Source organism: Lepus europaeus, chromosome 11 (assembly GCF_033115175.1).
Source record: "Lepus europaeus isolate LE1 chromosome 11, mLepTim1.pri, whole genome shotgun sequence".
Lineage (NCBI taxonomy): Eukaryota > Metazoa > Chordata > Mammalia > Lagomorpha > Leporidae > Lepus > Lepus europaeus.
The window spans coordinates 50,455,748-50,477,978 of NC_084837.1; the positions used below are offsets into that span (position 1 = coordinate 50,455,748).

The 22,231-nt window shown below is 47.4% G+C and overlaps 1 non-coding gene across 1 annotated transcript; it reads right to left on the reverse strand.

Moving 5' to 3' along the window:
* Window positions 1-21,821: 21,821 nt before the first annotated feature.
* On the reverse strand, window positions 21,822-21,931 carry LOC133770647 (U6 spliceosomal RNA). Its single transcript, XR_009867357.1, has one exon. It is a non-coding gene; the product is annotated as a U6 spliceosomal RNA (small nuclear RNA).
* Window positions 21,932-22,231: the final 300 nt, after the last annotated feature.

Genomic DNA, 22,231 nt, shown 5'->3' on the forward strand with positions numbered 1-22,231 from the left:
AGAGTTTATTGCAAGGGGGGTTCATTTATTTATTTTTTTCTTTTATGAACTTAAGAGCTCAGGCCCGGTCAGGCCCGAGTTACAAGATGGAGGTCTATTCTAAAATAGCCTTGCCTTGATCCAGGCTCAGGTCTCTCAGGCCATCTTCTACTGCTTTCCCAGGCCACAGCGGAGAGCTGGATGGGAAGTGGAACAGCCGGGACTCGAACTAGCACCCACATGGGATGCCGGCACTGCAGGCAGTGGCTTTACCTGCCACGCCACAGCACCAGCCCCACCCTAGGACTTTACAAAAATTGATTATACCACAGATGAAAGATCTGTCTCTCCCCCCCCCTCTCTGTAACTCTGACTTTCAAATAAATAAATCAATCCTTAAAAAATGTTTACAGTCTTAGAAAGAATACACATCAGGAGCAGTTGAAGACACCACCAGGGTGAGGGCTGGGCGGATCCGGCACATGCAGTTTCTGTGCCCTTTCCCCCGGAATCAGAGTGCTGTCCCCATCCTCCCTCCCCATTGTGTTCATCAGCCACGACACTCACTGAGCTTGGCTGTCTAGAGTTGTTAGTGGTGTTTCATTACGTTGCCATAGCTGATTAGATCCTAGTGATTGAGCCCAATCTCCAGAGGGCAGCCTGGGCTGCTACCACGTTGCTCCAAGTCCCCATCTGCTAGTCACACGGTTGGTGACAGGCCCCTATCCAGGGGCTCAACACAGACCCCTCAGAGGCATAAACTCTGGTGTGACCTGGGTGGTCGTGAGTTATGCAGATGCTCTTATTGCTTAGGATATGCCAAGGGTTTCAGAAGCTCAGTGCCAGGCACCCAGGATAAAGCTCAGAGAAACATCTTTTTTATATTTTTAAAGGAGATGTTCTTTATAACCCGAGAGCATGAACTGTATCGTGGTCACGCTTTTGCACAATGAGCTTTAAATAATGCATAGGGGATTCTGATTTGGTTCTCAAACCGGAGCGAGTGATTTTCATGTCAGCCTCCTGCCTCCCCCTGATTGCAGGACAAGAGGAAAATCTCTAACCAGGTGTCCCGGGCCCTGTCCTTGCGTCTGCCCCAGCCTCTCCCCCAGCCTCTCCCTTGCTCTCTGGAGCCTCCTGCCTGCTGCTGTGGCCTCCGCCCCTGAGCTTGTTGTGGTGGCCTCCCAGCCTGCAGGTCTGCGGGCTCCTCTCCTTCGCTGTGCTTTGCCTGTTGCTGTAAGCTCCGAGGTGAGATGCGTGTGCTCATCTGCAGGGAGCCCTGGGACCCGCAGGATGCTCCCTGTATCTTTGTGGGGGAGGATTAATCACTCTTCCCCAATTTATTCCCAGGGAATTGGCGAAAACCCTGATCCAGGACTGGCTGACAAAACAGGGTTTGCTCTGCCTAGCTCTCCGTTGTTCTGGAGTTTCCCAGTTTCCGCTTATTCCTGCTCTTGATGTCTATCGCCGTTCTTGTTCTGTGCCAGCCTACACAGGGCTCTACCTAATGGCATGCCCTTGGCTTACGCACTCGCTCAGAACTTGCTTTTCCAGAATCTTCCCTGGTTTTGTTCCTGAGGAGGCTCCAATAGGGTCTACAGAACGCCTGCTTCTCCTGCAGTAATCCAGGGCTGGCTTCTGGCTCTGGGAGGCGGTGATTCTGCCTGGACTGCCGAGGGCCTTGTCCCATTCCCTCACCTGCCCTGTTAGCGCCGTGCGGTCCTCAGCTGCTCCTTGCCTCCAGTTTAGGACTCTCCCGTGTAACACTCACAGGCCTCTCCCGAGCTGGAGCCATGCTTAGGGTTGTTTCTGTTGAATGGTTTGATGCCCACTCTCAGGTGGATTTGCCTCGATAAATAGACCCATTCTGTTGGAAGGCTGCAGGAAACAGACAGAGGGAATTCAGTGCATTTCACCGGAGAGCGTGCAGCTGGTACGTTAGAATCACGGGAGTCCGAGTCCCAGGCTTCTGCCCTCATGTCTAACGGTTCTTCCCGTTCTACCTCCGAATTGGCTCGCATTTGTGAGCAAATGAATAGAAGATTTTATGGGCTATCCTTCCACCTATCAAAATGTAAGGAACCACAGCAAACTGCTTGTCCTATTAGTACCACCTCATTTGATTCTTGGACTGCCAAAACCAGAAGCAGCAATTAGCAGCAGTAAACTTGACTTTTCTTAACTTTCCGCTCTGAAGGTTCTGAGCAAAGAGAACAAGGAATCCCATCACCCAAAGGCCCCAATTAAAGGGAGTTTGCACACCCAGATGTTCAAATTGCTCCCGATCATCCAAAGGCATTCTTTCAGTGTCCGCTTTGTAAAAGCTGGCTGGCGAATTCATCCAAATTGGGCACTGATATATTCCTACCTTCAGTTTTTATTAACATGGACAAGGAAAAAAATGCCTCAATATTCCCAGCAGAGATAAGAAAGTGTGCTAACAATAGCTTGTTACGTGAAGCTTGCTTATGGACATTGTGATGATTCCTTAAAAGATAAAATGTAGATATGAGAGTATTTCAAAATGTTCATGGAAAATGAAATCAAAAGTTAAGTTTCTACTGGTGCAGAAATTTTGAAATCTATAGTTTTTTTTTTTTTAAAAAGATTTGTTTATTTATTTGAAAGTCAGAGTTACACAGAGAGAAGGAGAGGCAGAGAGAGAGAGAGAAAGAGAGAGAGGTCTTCCATCCGCTGGTTCACTCCCCAGTTGGCTGCAACAGCCAGAGCTGCGCCGATCTGAAGCCAGGAGCCAGAAGCTTCCTCCGGGTCTCCCATGCGGGTGCAGGGTCCCAAGCACTTGGGCCATCTTCTGCTGCTTTCCCAGGCCATAGCAGAGAGCTGGACTGGAAGAGGAGCAACAAGGACATGAACAGGTGCCCATATGGGATGCTAGCACGCAGGCAGTGGCTTTACCCTCCATGCCACAGTGCCGGCCATGAAATCCATAGTTTTTTCACAATATGCATTGTCCACAACCTTTTCAAAGATCCTTTGTGTGAGTTAATGGAGATACATTTTAGAGTTTTTATGAGATTGAAAAAAAATTTTAAAAAGATAAAAAATAAAAAAATAAATAAAAAGATTGTTTCCAGCCCCTCCAGTGGATCATCTTGCTTTTTTTTTGTCAGCAGTCCCCTCATTGAAAGAATAAAATGGAGGGGCTGGTGCTGGGTGCAGCGAGTTAACGTCCTGGCCTGAAGTGCCGGCATCCCACATGGGCGCCGGTTCGAGACCCTGCTGCTCCTCTTCCAATCCAGCTCTCTGCTATGGCCTGGGATAGCAGTAGAAGATGGCCCAAGTCCTTGGGCCCCTGCACCCATGTGGGAGACCCGGAAGAGGCTCCTGGCTTTGGATTGGCGCAGCTCCGGCCGGAGAGGCCATCTGGGGAGTGAACCATTGGATGGAAGACCTCTCTCTCTCTCTGCCTCTCCTCTCTGTGTAACTCTGACTTTCAAATAAATAAATAAATCTTTTAAAAAAAAAGAATAAAATGGAGAGATTAACCCCCAAATAGGCAGGTCACCTGACGAGGAGGAAGATAATCATCCCCACCTGCACCTCCTGTAGGGTTTAAAGACATTCTGTGGCTTCCTCATTGAGGCTCGCCCTATTGAGTTTCCGGCCTTCTTGTGGGAGGCATCTGCTGCCTTGGGCCATGCTTCGCATCAAGCCATGATGCTGTTTCTTGATGCAGAAGTTTCCTCCCTTCTAATGAGGAAACTCTCGGGCTTTTTGCCTTTAAAACTCAGGTTAGTAACCTCTTCAAAACACATCTCAAAACTGGGTGGAGGGGGCCGGTGCTGTGGCATAGTAGGTCAAGCCTCTGCCTGCAGCACCAGCATACTATATGGTCACTGGTTCATGTCTTGGCTGCTCCTCTTTTTTTTTTTTTTTTTAAATATATTTTTAACTTTTATTTAATGAATATAAATTTCCGAAGTACAGCTTATGGATTACAATGGCTTTTTCCCCCCATAACTGCCCTCCCCCCCCGCAACCCTCCCCTCTCCCGCGCTCTCTCCCCTTCCATTCACATCGATTCATTTTCAATTATCTCTATATACAGAAGATCAATTTAGCATATATTAAGTAAAGATTTCAACAGTGTGCACCCACACAGAAACACAAAGTGTAAAATACTGTTTCAGTACTAGTTATAGCATTAAATCACAATGTACAGCACATTTAGGACAGAGATCCTACATGAGGAGTAAGTGCACAGTGACTCCTGTTGTTGACTTAACAATTTGACACTCTTGTTTATGGCGTCAGTAATCCCCCTAGGCTCTTGTCATGAGTTGCCGAGGCTATGGAGGCCTTTTGAGTTCGCCAACTCTGATCATATTTAGACCAGGTCATAGTCAAAGTGGAAGTTCTCTCCTCCCTTCAGAGAAAGGTACCTCCTTCTTTGATGACCCTGTTCTTTCCACTGGGATCTCACTTGCAGAGATCTTTCATATAGGGTTTTTTTTTTTTTTTTTTTTTGCCAGAGTGTCTTGGCTTTCCATGCCTGAAATACTCTCATGGGCTCTTCAGCCAGATCTGAATCCCTTAAGGGCTGATTCTAGGCTGCTTCTCTTTCGATCCAGCTCTCTGCTATGGCCTGGGAAAGCAGTGGAAGATGGCCCAAATCCCTGGGCCCCTGCTCATGGCCCCTGGCTTTAGATTGGCCCAGCTTTGGCTATTGCAGCCATTTGGGGAGTGAACCAGTAGATGGAAGACCTCTCTCTCTCTCTCTCTCACTGTCCACCCTGCCTGTCAAAAAAATAAATAAATAAAAATAAATAAAAAAAGAAAAAGAAAAAGAAAGAAAAACATAAAAGCAAGATGTTGTTGTTGGAAGTGTAAAATGGCCCAGCACTTGGGAAAGTAGCCTTTGAAAAGCAAAATATATTCTCACCGTAGGATGCAGCCAGTTCATTTGCAGGTATTTAGTTAAGAACACGGAAAGCACACAGTATATAAGAACCTTTACATGCACGATACTGGTTGCTTTACTTAACATAGCCAAAAATTGGAATGACCCGAAGTCTACCAATAGGTGAGTATTAAACTGTAGTGTTTAATGCTTAGAAACAGAATTTGGCACAGCAGTTAAGTCAATGCTTGGGACTCCCACATCCCGAATTGGAGTGCCTGGGTTTGAATCCTGGTTCCACTCTTTTTTTAAGATTTATTTATTTATTTGAAAGTCAGAGTTACACACAGAGAGAAGGAGAGGCAGGGAGAGAGAGAGAGATCTTCCATCCACTGGTTCACTCCCTAATTGGCTGTAACGGCCGGAGCTGTGCCGACCCGAAGCCAGGAGCCAGGAGCTTCTCCCGGGTCTCCCACGCAGGTGCAGGGGCCCAAGGACTTGGGCCATTGTTCTACTGCTTTCCCAGGCCATAGCAGAGAGCTGGATTGGAAGAGGAGCAGCCGGGACTCGAACCGACGCCCATATGGGATGCTGGCACTATATGGGTGGCCCCTCTACTCCTCTTTTAAGCTTCCTGCTAATGTGCCCCCTGGGAGACAGCAGGACAGCTCAAGGAGGTGCATGCCTGCCACCCACATGGAAGACCTGGATTGAGTTCCTGGCTCCTGGGCATTTGGAGAGTGAACCAGTGGATGGGAGGTGTCTCTGTCTCCAACATAAACGAAGTAAAAGTGTCGAACCGTGGTGTAGCTACACAATGGAACACTACTCAGCAGAAAAAGGGACCGTGTGCACGACAGCGTGAGCGAAATCTTAAATAACAGAGTGGAGGAAGTGCGACAAAAAAGAGCACCGCTGCATGGGTCCACTTAGGGCTAAATGTTTTCAATACAAACCAGCGATTTCGTCCTGATGGAACACAGCAGTGGTCTCCCGGAAGGCGGGGCCTCGGGGAGGCCCAGGAGTCGGGGTTGTGGGGTGGATGAGTTTACTCTTGGAGGTAGTGTGTACGTTCACTATTGTGACTGATGAAGGCTTCATGCATGTACACGTATGTCAGAACTGGTCAAATTGTACACTAAATGTGTGTAGTTTGTTGTGTATCAGTAGTACCTTAGTAAAGCCATTAAAATAACACCTCAGAGATGGTGTATTAGTTTCCTGTTGCTGCTGTAATAGACCATCACGAACTTAGTGGCTTGATATGGTATTAAATGTAGTCTCTTAGAGTTCTGGATCTCAGAAATCCGAGCTCAGTCTCACTGGGCTCAAGTCAAGGTGTTGGCAGGGCTGGTGTCTTTGGGAGGGCCTTAGGGGAGAATTCATTTCTTTTTTTTTTTTTTTTAAGATTTATTTATTTATTTGAAAGTCAGAGTTACACAGAGAGAGAAGGAGAGGCAGGGAGAGAGAGAGAGATCTTCCATGCACTAGTTCACTCCCCAGATGGCCACAACGGCCAGAGCTGCACCGATCTGAAGCCAGGAGCCAGGAGCCAGGAGCCGGGAGCCAGGAGCCAGAAGCTTCCCACGTGGGTACAGGGGCCCAAGGACTTGGGCCATCTTCTACTGCTATCCCAGACCATAGCAGAGAGCTGGATTGGAAGAGGAGCAGCCAGGACTAGAACCAGCACCTGTATGGGATGCTGGAGCTTCAGGCCAGGTGTTAACCCACTGCACCACAGCGCTGGCCCCGAATTCATTTCTTGTAATTGTCCAGTATCTAGTGACCACCTGTGTTCCTTATCAATGGCCTTTTCTTCAATGCGCATCACTGCAGTCTCTGCATCACATCCCCTCTCCTCTCTGAGGCAGAGTCACCTCCCCTTCTCCTCTTGATTACATGTAGGGCACACCCAGACGGCCTGGACTGATGGCCCCGTCTCAAGATCTTTCACGGAATCTCATCTTCAAAGCCCTTTGGGCCACATCGGAAAATGTTCATGGTTCTGAGGATTAGCCTGGCTGTCTTTGGGGCCCCTATTCCGCCTACGCCAGGTGATACACGGTTCACTCCGTGGGAATGCGTGTTGCTCCGTATCTGGAAATGTCTTATCCCTTTGTGCTCAGATATTTACAAACAGCCCTGGCTCTTAAAAGCTTCTAGGTTGGATCTGGTCTGAGAAAGCTCATCCTGTGGACATCACCGAGTTATTCCCTATGTGGGAGGATAAGGCATCCTCGGGGCAGAATTCTACACTTCTCAAGCCCGTTCTCAAAACACAGGGCATTTTTCCCCCTTGGAGGACTGAGCTTATGCAGCCCCGGGGAAAGGCTGGCTCCTTAGAGAAATGTTGCCATTTTGTGCAAAGCTAATCCTTATCTTACAGGCTTCCGTCTGCCCTTTGCTAACTCTTCTCTAATCACATCCCTGGTCTGATCAGTGAGGTGCTGGGAAAATCCTCACCACCTGAGCTCTCAGCAGCAAGCAAACATCAGGGCCACATGGAGAGCTGCTGGGAAGGAAGCTGCCGAGCTGGGGCTCTGGCGCCTCCAGGAAGGTGGCCCCATGGGCTTGGTGGACCTCAGACCCTGGCCTGGGTGAATCTTCTCGGAGGAGGGAGAAGGCTACAGATAGGGTGTATTATGCTGGGAAATGAGGCTAGACAGAGACTTTGCCTCTTAAGAAGCCCTGTGGGGGCAGCAGATGGAGACACAGTGCTGCCCTTGCTGCTCGAGGCTCTGGGGTGGCTGCCTTGTGTCCGCACCCTCGCCCAGAGCAGGCTCAATTTGTGGAAGCAGCTCTGATGAATCCAAAAATATCTGCAGACTGGGACTTCTCCGTGTACAAAGGTGCTTTGAAAAGGTCACAGAGCAGCTGTTGCCTGTGACCCTCGAATCCCATATGGGTGTTGACTGGAGTCCCAGCTGCTCCACTTCCGATCCAGCTCCCTGCTAATGTGCCTGGGAAAGCAGTGGAAGATGGCCCAAGTGCTTGGGCTCCTGCACCCATGTGGCAGACCCAGATGAAGCTCCTGGCTTCAACTTGGCACAGCCTTGGCCATTGTGGTCATTTGGAGACTGAACTAGTGGATAGACGATCTCTATCTCTCCCCCTTTCTCTGTAACTCTGCCTTTCAAACAAATAAATGCATCTTTTATTTATTTCTTTATAAAGGATATATCTCAGGAAAATGGACATTATGAAAATATGATGTATTTCAAAAATTTTCTTGCACCAAAGTAAATGTATCTTTTGGTTCCATTCTTCCATAAACTTTTTGAAGTACTCTCATCTGCTCTCCTCCAAAAGAGAGTCACAGATGACAAAGATGTGACTGTGGACTGGGGACAGTGGGTAGTTGAGTCTTGGGCACCCCAGCAATGTCTCTGGGACTCACATGGTCGTCAGTCTGTGAGTTGATGGGGTAACTCATGTTTACAAACCATTTTCCTGTCGACAGGAGAGAAAGTCCTTCCTCTTGGTTCCTACTTGGTGCTCTGGCAGGCTGAGTTCCCTCCATGCAGTGTGGAGGCGAGAACTTTCCTTCCAAAGGGCGGGGTGAAGGAGGTGAGAACCAGCTCTGCTGTTGTGGACACAGCTGAAATTCCTTCCCTTGCCTGAAGGGGTCAGCAAAGGTCCAGGTAGGGTGGGGACCTCTTCATTCCTAGGAGAGAGGGGGGGAAAAAATCCCTAACAGCCCATCAGGCCTCAAGGGACAGGTCCTACCTAGCCTTGGGTGATTTCTCTGCCTGGACCTTGACAAATCCTCCCCTTAAAGGTTCCTGTCTCCTTCCTGGATGTTGGGGAATGGGCGTCTCCATGGAATATAGGAAAGGGAATGGGGACAAGGGCCTGGACTAAAGGGGACACAAGGGTATAGAACCCCCCAGCTGTGCCCTCTTGGACATCTGTAGAGTGCCGGGGCCCCATGCCGAGCTTGTAATCAAGCCTTCCAAGCTAATGGGCTGGTTTCTGCGTGAAATGAAATTGTGGCTGAAGGATGAGGATGCAGGAAACAGACTAATGGTTCTGTTTTCCCCGACCTTTCGCTTCTCAACTAAGTGCTGTCATCTGACTCTTTGTTGATGTGCTAGGAAAATGATGGCTGTTTTGAGAAACCGTTGGCAATGATCATGTTGCTCCTCATGCTTTTGTGTTTAGCTGGATGGGGTCAGCCAGGGAGAAACCGTAGCAGAAGGGGCAGGGAGTCACACATCGCCCCTATGGGAGCCCTTTACTTCCCACCCCGTTTCACTGGCTTGCCACATATTTGTCAATAATATTTCTATATTTGAATGAAAAAAGTTATAAGAATATGTTCTTTTATATATTTTTTTTGACAGGCAGAGTTAGACAGTGAGAGAGTGAGAGAGAGGGAGAGAGTGACAGAGAGAAAGGTCTTCCTTCCATTGGTTCACCCCCCAAATGGCCGCTAAGGCTGGCGTGCTGCGCCGATCTGAAGCCAGGAACCAGGTGCTTCTCCTGGTCTCCCATGCGGGTGCAGGGCCCAAGCACTTGGGCCATCCTCCACTGCACTCCCGGGCCACAGCAGAGAGCTGGACTGGAAGAGGAGCATCCAGGACAGAATCCGGCTCCCCAACCGGGAATAGAACCCAGGGTGCCGGCGCCACAGGTGGAGGATTAGCCTAGTGAGTTGTGGCTCTGGCTTATATTCTTATAAATAACAGAGGGAAAACAAAAGCTTCCTTTTACTTTATTTCTCCATTATATGTCCTTCCTCAGAAGAATCTGGCATCATTGATTTGGGGAATATCCTTCTCTCCATGTGTAGCAGTTTGAAAGGTGCTGCAATTATTTCATACCACCTCCTTCGAGAGGTGGAGCCTAATTCTCCTCACCTGTAGTGTGGGATGGGCTTAGGACTCACTTTTAAAGTGTAGAATGTGTCAAGAGTCATGATTTGTGATGGCTGATGTTAGGGTATCAACAGCATTGGGCTTTTTCCTCTTTTCTTGCTGTCTCGGACCACTTGCCTGGGGGAAACTGGCTGTCAAGTTGTGAGGAGACTCCAACAGACCGAAGGAGAGGCCGTGCGTTGAGGGATGGAGGCCTCCTGCCAATAGTCGTATCAGGGAACCATGTGGAAATGACTGTAATAACATGTGTCATCCATGAGGGCACAGGCTCCCAGATGCCAAGGGCATCCTGTCCCACAGGATTCCTAGGGACAGGAAAATGAGTAGAGGACAAAGCACACAACCCTTAGGGGTCATGGAGCCCATACGTCTTGCTTGGGTTATGTGGCGGTTGCTAATATTTGCTGCCCAGATCACTCTTCAGGATTAGAGGCTTTGTTATCTCAGCTGCTGGGAAAGAACCTGCAGCAGCCATTCCCCCCGCCCCTCAGGGGACTTCTGGACTAAGGAGAGCCATGGTGTCCAGGGTCAAGTCCCCTTCCCAGCTACCCACGTCCAAGCACTGGTGATACGTGGCATAGAGCCCAACCCTCTCATCCCGACTCAGGAGAGTTCTGAAAAGTCAGCCCATCTTCAGAACTCTGCAGGATGGGCTGAGACACCCCAGGAAGACCGGCTGAGGGCTGAATTTCACCCTCTGCCCAATCCTGCCTCTCTCTCTTCCTGTTCATAGGTATTGGTACCAAAAGCACTTCCTGGCAAACCCCCTCTGTGTTATTCCCTGACTCAGAGTCTGCTTCCTGGGACACCCAAGCAGAGATCATGGGTTCCAGCAGTTCTGAGGAAGCAGGTGATGAGACAGGGTCTTAGGGCCGGGTTACTGGCCACCCAGCTGGCATCACTGTGGTGGAGGCGGCAGAGCAATAGTTCACTGGTTATGAGCTGCAATGGTGCACTTGTAGAAGGGGCTGCATTAACTGGTTCAGAGTATCAGGAATTTGCAAAATGGGTGTGTGGGGGGAAATGCTAACTATACTCAGGCGATGGAAAAGGATCACGAAGAGCTGAGAGTAATTAATCAGTTATTCAAAGCTGAGTGTCAAAGCTGGCGGATCTCCTGGGAGGCATATAAAGTGGCTCTTATCTCCAGCAGCCAGAGGACAAGAAGGTTGAAAATCAGACTCAGGAATTAACCATAAGAGAGCTCAAAGAGGCTTAACTCCTGACTACAGCAGATCTGCTATGCAAGGATGGGCCCTGGGTGGGGAAGCATGGGACCCTGACACATGCTGTGTGTCAGAGTTGCTGTCCATGGATCCTGATCCCTCAGTTTCTTCTGGAAAAACCAAGGGGTGGGTACAGGAGCGGCCCTGTTCGCTGCCATTCCCAGCGGCAAATTTGGGGAACCTTTTTCCCTTACCCTTACATCTTTGGGCTCTGTGATTTTTTTTCAAGTCTTGGTTCCCATGGGGGAGTGCTTTCATTGGGGACCAAACAAACATGTTCTTGACCTGTACGCTGTGGCTGCCATCTGGACCCTTTGGGCTCCTTGTGACAAAGAACAGCAGAGAAGCAGGTGTTCGCCCTCTGCCAGGACTAAGTGATCCTCAGTAAGCAGGCAGAGCTGCTGTAACTGAATGAGGACCAGGAAGCTCACACTGAAAATGTGCGCAGGACACCTATTCAGCTACAGATGGGGAAAACCTTTCACATGGAAACCTACTTTATGGGTGCTTTTGCAAGAATAGGACAAAATATATGTACAAGAATGTTTGTGTTGGTCTTATCTGCATTGTAAAGCTCAAAAACAAAACAACCTACCTGGAAATTACCTAATACTTATTAATAGGGAGTTGGTTAAGGAGCTTGTGGCATACCTACCCTTGTCATGGAACACTATACATCTATTGAAAGAAAGCCTACATAATCTTTTGATATAAATAAAAACATGGGGCCGGCACTGTGGTGTACTAGGTAAAGCTGCCACCTGCAGTGCTGGCATCCCATATAGGCACTGGTTCAAGTCCCAGCTGCTCCACTTCCCATCCAGCCTTTGCTATGGCCTGGGAAAGCAGTAGAAGATAGCCAAGACCTTGGGCCCCTGCACCCACGTGGGAGGCACAGAAGAAGCTCCTGGTTCCTGGCTTCATCGGTGGAGTTCTGGTCATTGTGGCCATCTGGGGGTGAACCAGTGGATGGAAGACTTCTCTTTCTGCCTCTCTGTAACTCTGTCTTTCAAATGAATAAATAAATCTTTAAAAAAAAAAGTGCATGTTGACATAAGCATACACAGTATTTTCCTGAGTGAAACATGTACTTTTTTTTGTTTTGTTTTTAGCAGTGTTTGCCTTTAGGGAGTACATTTGGCAGGTTTTAAATTAAAAAAAATTATGCTTTTCTGTAATGTTTAACTTTTCTAGCAATACACATGTATTATATTGCTTTCCTATATAAATAGTTAATAGCAAATATTTGTGAGGTAGTAGTATAAGCCATTTAATTTAATCCTTTTATTTATTTTTGAGATAACTTTTTTTTTAAAGATTTATTTATTTTTTACTTGAGAGTCAGAGTTACACAGAGAGAGGAGAGGCAGAGAGAGAGGTCTTCTATCCGTTGGTCCACTCCCCAATTGGCCGCAACGGCCGGAACTGCGCTGATCCGAAACCAGGAGCTTCTCCCAGGTCTCCCACATGGGTGCAGGGGCCCAAGGATCTGGGCCATCCTCCACTGCTTTCCCAGGCCATAGCAGAGAGCTGGATGCAAAGTGGAGCAGCCGGGACTAAAACAGGCGCCCATATGGGATGCTGGTGCTTCAGGCCAGGACGTTAACCCACTGCACCACAGGGCTGGCCCTGAGATAACATTTTTAATTTACATTACAGTGAAAGGCTTAATGGTGCTACTAAATAGAGTTCAACAGATACAAATAAAAAAGACCATAGTCCAGTAGGAAAATAGGCAAGGGTATAAATAATAATCAGGCCGACCCCACGGCTCAATAGGCTAATCCTCCGCCTGCGGGGCCGGCACACCGGGTTCTGGTCCCAGTTGGGGCGCCGGATTCTGTCCCGGTTGCTCCTCTTCCAGGCCAGCTCTCTGCTGTGGCCCAGGAGTGCAGTGGAGGATGGCCCAAGTGCTTGGGCCCTGCACCCGCATGGGAGACCAGGAGAAACACCTGGCTCCTGGCTTCGGATCAGCGTGGTGCACCGGCTGCAGCGGCCATTGGAGGGTGAACCAACGGCAAAGGAAGACCTTTCTCTCTGTCTCTCTCACTGTCCACTCTGCCTGTCAAAAAAAACCCAAAAAACAAAAAACAAAAAAAACCCCAATAATCAAATAAAAAGATGTTCAATTTCATTCATATAAATTTTAAAATAGTCACAGAATCATAAATACCATCGTTGTTTATAATTCCCATCAATTTGTTTGACAAACATTTAAAACAGCATTTGACAGAACACTGTGCCTGCGGTTTTCTGGGGAAAGGAAGCACGCATGCTGTAGAAGTCAGGAATTCTGTAGAAATGGGGTCGTGAAGTTAATATTTTGCTTCCCCCTCTTGGGCTTCACATCACTTGGGAATTAAATTCTAAGACCTCAGGTACAGTGGCCTGGTGAAGAATCCGTTTGTTTGTGGTCATCTTGCAGTGCCTTAGTTCCCTGCCCACGCGCACTATGGAGGGACAATGCGGTCTTGTGTGCAGTATAACCGTGGACACCTGCTTCTGGGCGGCAGGGTCAGGGAAGTTTCTGGCACCAGCTGAGCTCTGCTTGCTGCTCTTGGTGCAGAGGTGGATCTCTGGGCTCTCTTCCCTTTCTCCCTCTCTGAATGCTCTCAGCAGGCTTGGCAGCTGTCTTGCTCGGCCCTGGAGTCAGGTAGAGGGCCTCCACCTCTTCAGGCAGGTAGAAGGAACTTCAGCTACCAAAGTCACTCAGGTTCCTTCATCTCGGTTCTTCTGCCTCTGTGAACGAGCAGGAGAGCAGGGAGAGGTACAGCTGGGTTTCTTCGGATGTCTGGGATCCTCCAACGGCTGTGTTCCATATTCTAGTGGGTATGTCAGGGGATGGGGGATATAACTGTTTGTCTGCAGGGCCCGAACCCAGGCCTTGAGTCAGTTTAACATCCCTTTGCTCCCAAGCACACAGTTCACAAAGGGCTGAATCGTTCCTTTGTTAATCCTGCTACTTTCCTGGCAAGCAAGGTTGAGTCTGCCACCTGATTAGGTTCGGGTCATAGTCCTCAGGTTCTGTATGTCTTTGTTTCCCTGGAATGTCCTGTCTTTCCAGGAACTTCCAAGTCCAGGGGCCATCTCTTACTAGATTCTGTTTGGTTTAAAAAGGTGCATGCGTATGTGTGGTATGATGGGTGACAATGGCATTTCTTGCTGTTACCAGTTAAGGGGGTGCCGTACAACAATGGACACACTGCCCCAACCTTACTTCTTTTCAGAACCACAGTGTGGCCCCGGCCCCCGGGGCGCTGGGGAATGTTAATGATCCTGTGTCTCTAGCATTTTGGCTCAGATGCAGGGCAGCATAGGGGGCAAACCCAGGGGAGTCGTCTTCCTTTTAAGTAGAACTTCCTCACTGTGCTCCTGAGGATGGTGCTCCTGGTCCTACTGGGGGCCCAGGCTGTTCTCTTGCTGTTTTCAGATTGGTTTGACCACTGACTTCTCTTCAGATCTGATACGGAGGTGCTAAAGTGCATCTCTAACCCAAATACTCTCAGAGAACCCTATTAATTCAGGAGATATTTCCTGAGTGGCTGCTACATGATGGCCAGGGTATCTCACACTGCTCGGTCTTGGGAAGTAAAAATGCCATTGGTATACAGTGCTGTTGTAGTTGGGGAAAATCAGGAAGGTATCCACGGGTGAGTGGCACAGCTGAGAACACAGAGCTACAATACCTAGAGAGCAGGAGGCCACAGGATGGTTAGGATGGAGCTGAGAAGGATTGTGTGTGTGTGTGTGAGACTTCTAAACCAATCTAGTTCGTTCATATCCTGGATGATCTCCATCTCCGAACGTAGACTCTGGGCTACGGTGCCCTGGTGGATGACTGTCCACTACAGTGTTGTAGGCATCTGAGTCTCCACGGTGGCCTCTCCCAGCTGCCTCCGGAAGCTGGTGACAGTTGGTGCTGCCATCTACCTGTGAAGCTACTCAAGTGAGACTGTTAGACAGGAAGTTAGAAATTAGCCTGTGTGTGTGAGTGAGAACGGCCTGAAGGCCAGCATTTTGCATTTCAAAGTCCTGCTCAGACCCTGATAACCTTCCAGGTGGTCCTAGCCTTTCCCCCAAGGAAAGCTCCCTGAGAATTCTCTCTCCTCAGGACCAAATGGGTTACCTGACCTGATAACATGGGGGCAATAAAACCTTCTCAGACGCCCTAAGGGAAGCCCCTCTACTCTGCTGGGTGCCAGTAAACCTGGGGAGGAATTTGCTAATTTACCCTCCACAAACCCTTTACCATAGAGGAGGAGGAGGGGAAGGAGAAACCTGGCCCCCTGCCTTTATAAGCCCCAGCCTAAACAAAGACTGGGCACACTCAGCCCTCTGCTCTCTGCAGAGCTGCGGGCCGGGCCTGACCTGCCCAGATGTGCCCAGGTGTATTCTCTCCATTCAACCTTGTAACCTCACTCTCCCCAGTCTGAGTGACTGGGCGCTCTCTATCTGTCTCTTCTGTTCTGACGGATGCCCTATCCCCAGTAAGACCTTGTTCCTTAGCTCTCTGTCTCGTGCCTGACAAGAACCCCGCGGCGTCCACGGCCTTTTCTCCAGTGACAAGACCATAGCTCTGTGAGTAGGAGGGAGCTTGCCTGAAGAAGCCACGGTTGTCCTAGTGGTAAATCACCAGGGAGGCTGTGGTCCATGAAGAGGCCTCTGACACTGACCAAGACTTGCCAAGGGAGGTTTTTTTCCTGGGCTTTGAGAAGTCTATTTTTGCTTGAGGTCTCTCCCAAGTGGTGGGGAGAAAGCAGCTGCCTGACCCAGCTCCACTCTTACACAAGGTAACAGGGCAGGCTAGGCTATGCTGGGTGATTCACAATCCCCAAATCTCCGTGGTTTAACCAAATGAGAATTTGCTGCTGTGTCAGTCTGGTGCAGGTTGGGTCGCACTCCAGGGAAGCTCTTCTTCCGTTGGACACTGGGTGCTTCCACCTTGAACTTCCATCATTTCAGAATTCTTCCTCTCCAGCCATGGCAGACACAGGCAGAAATTGTTACATCGCTCCAGCTTAATTGTAGGGAAGGAGGCAGCGGAATGTGTGGGAACCCAGCCGGCCCTATTCCATCAGTTCAGAGGTATGAATCCCCAGCCCTGTTCCATCAGTTCAGAGGTACGAATTCCCATGCTGCTCCTCTGCAGGTCTCACTCCCTCCCAATCACAGTGTACTTACCTCTTGATTTGTTTTCGTTTTCATGGAACCTGTTTGTCAATTGCCCATAAACATTTTAGCCCAAAGGTGCTGTATGGTAATGTGGCTGCCACATAGTTGCTGTTCTATAGCTGTTTGTTAAGTTCAATCAATAGAGAAGGTTAAGGATGTAAGCTGTTTTCAAGTTAGATAGGGAAAAAATGCGAGACTCAGGGGCCAGGTTGAGCCAAAGGCACCCAGGAATCCTAGTCCTCTGGAATCCTGCTGTGGTCCAGAAAGCCCAGAAAACGTGAGTAACTGTGGTCACAGTAGACATGTGGGGTTCTTCTGGCATGGGGTGCTGATTTTCCTCTTCCCAGCCTGCCTTGCACACTGCTTATGATTCCCAGGGTTTGAGCCAGTGCGGGGTTAATTATCTCAGTTCTTGACATGCAGTTTAATTTGGTTATTGAGTTTGGTCCTCTGTGCGCTGTCTTGGGCTTGCTCCCTTGCATTGACCAATAAAGAAGATGCCTGCTAGCCCTTGGTACTGCAGAGAAGGAGTCTCTGAGGTGTGCAGTAACCTCAGCCTGTCTGAGCTGAGCTCACTCTGTGAGCCTGGCCTCAGTAGGTGCTGAGCCTTGAACCTTCAGTGGCTGTCTGAATTATCATCCACGAATCTGACTTGCTTGCTCCACTTCTGTCCTAGGATGTTGCCATCAATAAAGAGTAGTGCTGGTCCATGGAGAGTTCTGGGTTTTTGATGGTGTCTTGTTCCACTCTCCTTGCCATGGCCTTTGGTAGTGTATTGTTAAAGCCATCCCTGCCTCTCTGCTGATGGTGGTTATAGTCTAGGCAGGTGTCTCCCATTCTTGCTGCTGAATTTATAAGTGTGGTTTATTGGGTAGTTTCTTGATTCATTTCTTTAGCTCTGTGACTGCTAGATCATGCTAACAACAACTTCTAACAAGAATAAGACCATAAGGATAAATACTTTATCCTTCTGCAAAAATGTTCTCTTTTCTTTGCTGAAACTGGACCTGTTGAGGTGCTTTGTGCATTTTTAAATCACCCAGTGATTTTGGAATCAGGTGCCTTCTGGCGTTTTACTGGAGCGAAAGCTGCTGCTGAATGGAGTGCTAGTGGGCCACTCACATCACTCTCAGTCTTAAGGGAGGGTCTTGCTTCATCAAGAAGAGGTGAGTTTGTGTGTCATGTGGGGAAACTTCTCAGTTCTCCTGGACCCATCTTTCCTCCATGGTTAGCACAATCTCTGGCAAGTCAGCTACACCAAAGTTGGATTCTGGGCTCACTTAATAAAGGATTTGACCGAAGGCCCCAGCTCTTTGCTTCACATCCATGACAAGAGCACATTCCTCTCACCCTTGATTTCTAGCATTGTGTCCACACACTCGCCGATGCTCAGTCTCCTCTGCTAGAGTCCCCAGGTCAGGAGTCTGTCTCCTGCAAGTCTCATCAGCATTGACATTAGCAAGGGGATCAATAGACACAGTCAGGAGTGCTAACAGATACATAGTGTGGGGGGAGGTGAGGAAAAGCACTCCTTAATCAGATACAGGAGAGTGTAAGATCTCAGATTAGCCTTACTCAGGTAAATACTAGAAAGCAGAGGAATCAGTTTTTTAAAAAAATCATAAAACTCATATATATGCCTACTTAAATAAATGAAATACTCTAAAAAAAAACAAAAGGTAAAATGTCTAGTTCCTTTAATTCTCAGTTCTTTCAAGAGGCTAGAGACTAGGAAAACAAATGTGTTAGATCATTACTTCATTTTTTATAGCAGAATAAATTACACATAAATGAAGTTGTTGGCATAAAAATGAAACTATATAGGGTGGGTGTTTAGTCCACAGTTAAGACTTTTGTATCCCATATCATAATTTAATACTTGGCTCTGGCTTCTGACTTCAGTCTCCTGCCAATGCATACCCAGGGAGGCAGCAGTTGATGGCTTAAGTGGTTGGGTGTCTGCCACCCATGTGGGAGATCCAGATTGAGTTCCTGGGTCCCAGCGTTAACCTGGTCATAGATGGAGAGTGAGCCGGTGGATGAAAATGAGATCTCAATCTCTCTCTCTCTCCCTCTCAAATACATACATAAATAAAAAAATCAGAACAGATTAGTGGTCATGGAGCTAGATGCCTGTGATCTGATGAAATAAGTTTTTACAAACTTTCTGATGAACTCATGGATTTTATTCAATATATCTTGAAAAATTGGTAGTCCTAGAAAGCAGTCTAAGAAAACTAATGTCACTGAACAGTTCAGCTTCATCTGTTCAGTGATGATATTTTTCCCTCTAGCTAACAACACAACTTATGGATGAGTGTTGAGAAGAGTTGAAACAAATTGCATACACTTAAATACCTGAAAAAGCCAGTTTCAGCAGAGAATGTTTTGTATCCGCACTATGGCTGCTTTATACTCATAGAACTCTTCCCTATATGTGTTCCTGGACCACAGTTGAGGTGTGGAAAGGTGAGGGTCCTTAAAAGAAAATCATCGGCTGGTGCCGCGGCTCAATAGGCTAATCCTCCACCTAGCGGCGCCGGCACACCGGGTTCTAGTCCCGGTCGGGGCACCAGATTCTGTCCCGGTTGCCCCTCTTCCAGGCCAGCTCTCTGCTGTGGCCTGGGAGGGCAGTGGAGGATGGCCCAAGTGCTTGGGCCCTGCACCCGCATGGGAGACCAGGAGAAGCACCTGGCTCCTGGCTTCGGATCAGTGTGGTGCGCCAGCCGCGGCAGCCATTGGAGGGTGAACCAACGGCAAAGGAAGACCTTTCTCTCTGTCTTTCTCTCACTGTCCACTCTGCCTGTCAAAAAATAAAATAAAATAAAGAAAAAGAAAATCATCAACCATTCCACAATATATCTGAATTCAGAACATCTCAACACAGGACCAGTTAACTTCCAGCAATACCAGTCTACATTCTTAACCAAACTAAATATAAGATAGAGAAAGGTAACAAGCCCAAAGCCATTAATTATTAAAGGAAGTATCCAGGTAATCAGTACTTAGAATCATCTTTTTCTTGGAAATTGGGCAGTTTCCTGCACCATAGTAAATACAAGATGGGGAGAAGAATGTAGGTTTTTCTATTCTGAGCTTGGCTAACTCAAAGGGGAGGTAGGAAAGCAGGCTGAGTATGACCTTAAACACAGGTGTTTTCTCAGGTCATTCTTTGGAAAGATGGAATATGGAAGTTGAATATCTGAGAATTGATTTCTTTTTATAAAAAAACATTTACTTAGGGCCGGCATAGTGGCATAGCAGGTTAAGCCTTCGTCTTTGATGCTGGCATCCCGTATGGGCATCGTATTGTAAAAAAACCAATGAGGTTCTAGTCTCATTTTAAAAAAAAATTTTAATTTATTTTTTATTTTTTTATTTCATAAATGTGAATTTACAAAGTGCAACTTTTGTATTGTTGTGGCTTCCCCCACCAACCTCCCTCCCTCCCGTGGCCCTCCCCTCTCCCTCTCCCATCCCACCCTTTATCGAGTTTCATTTTCAATTACCTTCATATACTGAAGATCAACTTAGTATATATTAAGCAAGGATTTCAACAGGCTGCATTCACACAAAAGCACAAGGTATAGGGTATTGTTTAGTAGTTAGTATAGTTATTGATTAGTAGTAGTGTTTTTAAGTTTCATAGTAAAACACATTAAGGACAGAGATCCTACGTGGGGAGCATGTACCCAGTGACTCCTGTTGTTGATTTAACAATTGGCACTCTTATTTGTGACGTCAGCAATCACCCGAGACTCTTGCTATGAGCTGTTTAGGCTATGGAATTCCCTTGAGTTCACCGACTCTGAACTTGTTTAGTCAAGGACGTGTCACAGTAGAGGTTCCTTCCTCCCTTCAGAGAAAGGCGCCTCTCTCCTTGATGGCCTGTTCCTTCTGCTGGGGTCTTGTTCACCAGGGTCTTTCGTTTAGATTGTTTTTTGCCATCGTGTCATGGCTTTCCATGCTTGTGAGCTAGTCTCATTTTACATATAAGAAAACTGAGTCACAGAAAAAGCAAATAACATGCCTAACCAGTACAAGCATTATTTATCAGTGCTGAGATTTGTCTCCAAACCCCATACTCTCATAGTCTAGCCATTTTTAAAAAAGATTTTATTTATTTGTTTGAGAGTTAGAGTTACAGACAGAGGGAGAGACCGAGAGAAAGGTCTTCCATCCTCTGGTTCACTCCCCAAATAACCAAAACTGCCGGAGCTAAGCTGATCCTAAGCCAGGATCCAGGAGCTTTTTCTGGGTCTCCCATGTGGGTGCAGGGGCCCAAGCACTCAGGCCATTTTCCACTGATTTCCCAGGCCATGAGCAGAGAGCCGGATTAGAAGAGGAGCAGCTGGGACTCGAACTGGCACCCATATGGGATGCTGGTACTGCACGTGGTGGCTTTTACCTACTAAGCCACAGTGTTGGCCTCACCATTTCTTTTTTGAAAAAGACACATTAATTCAGTATCATGATCAGACATTTAGCAATCAACAGCATGGGTCAAAAAAACCTACATTAAAACTTTGTTGGAATGCTTTAAATTTTCCACAGAATAGAAACTAGGATAAATTGTTATAAAATTAGTTACAAGTACAGTCCTTGTGGGGTGTGTGTGTGTGTGTGTGCCCCCACACATGAGTATTGTCTAAAGTGTGTCTTTGTAGCAGCTGGGCCCTGCCATCACTGTGGTTGGCTGAGTTCACAAATCTGTTGTAACCTGTAACGTCACTGTCACTTCTCTGGCTCTTTCCTTCTGCTAAGCATTGTTTCCTGGAAGTTCTTAAAACCTTCTGCCACTCCATTTGGGGAGTAAACTAGAGGATGGAAGACTTCTCTCTCTCTCTCTCTGCCTCTGTAACTCTGTCTTTCAAATAAATTAATAAATCTTAAAAAAAAAAAAACACCCTTCTGCCACTGCCATAACTACTGCTGCTGCTAGGACCTCCATACCCATCTTGATTCCATGGTTTGTCAAAATATTGGCTGCTACCACCATAGGGACCAGACTTTCTGCCTCCAAACTTTCCTCCCTTCACAGGCCCAAAATTTGAAAATTGATTGCTGTAATTGCCAAAATCATTGTAGCTTCCACCACCTCCAAAACTGCTTCCATCATGACCAGATCCATTGTAACCATCCCCACTGCCACTATAACCACCACCACTGGGCTACCACCAAGGCCACCATGACCACTGAAGATTCCTCTACAACCAAAGCTGTCATTGCCAAAAATGAGAGCTACAGTTTATTTTAAGTAATGTTATCTACAATGTGACAAATTTTGGTAGTATTATTAAGTAGTAAAGCAATTAATCACAAGCCAAGCCACATGAATTAAGAATATACTCTAGGGCCCCGTACTGTGGCATAAGGGGCAAAGCCACTGCCTGCAGTGCTGGCATCCCATATGGGTGCTGGATAGAGACCTGGATGCTCTACTTCTGATCCAGCTCTCTGCTATGGCCTGGGAAAGCAGTAGAAGATGGCCCAAGTGCTTGGGCCCCTGCACCTGCATGGAAGACCTAGAAGAAGCTCCTGGCTCCCGGCTTTGGATCAGCCTGGCTCCAGCAGTTGAGGCCATTTGGGGAGTGAACCAGCAGATGGACAATATCTCTCTCTCTCTCTGCTTTTCTGTAACTCTGCCTTCAAATGAATAAATAAATCTTTTTTTAAAAAAGAAGATACTCTAAAACATTTTTTTTAAAAAATATGGAATGCTTCATGAATTTGCGTGTCATCCTTGCGCAGGAGCCATGCTAATCTTCTCTGTATCGTTCCAATTTCTAAAACATTATTTTATTAAGACTGAAAAAATTTTTCACTGAACATGATTTTTATGTTCAGGAGGGTTTTGATTTCCTTTACAAACCTATACATGCATATGAAGCATTATGATGAAGCTAAAGGAATGAAATTCATTTTTCATTTAAAGCCTGTGCTTGCTTTTTATCTCACAAGTATTGAGTTCTGGATCAAACGTGTGGCAAGCATGCACGGATTTCATCTTCACCTGAAATGAGACCATATCCGTCCTTGGTGGTAGTTAGATACATGGAGAAAGCTGACAGTAGGAAGTTGAAAGCTTGGGCAGAATGTGCATTGTTCCCCTGTGA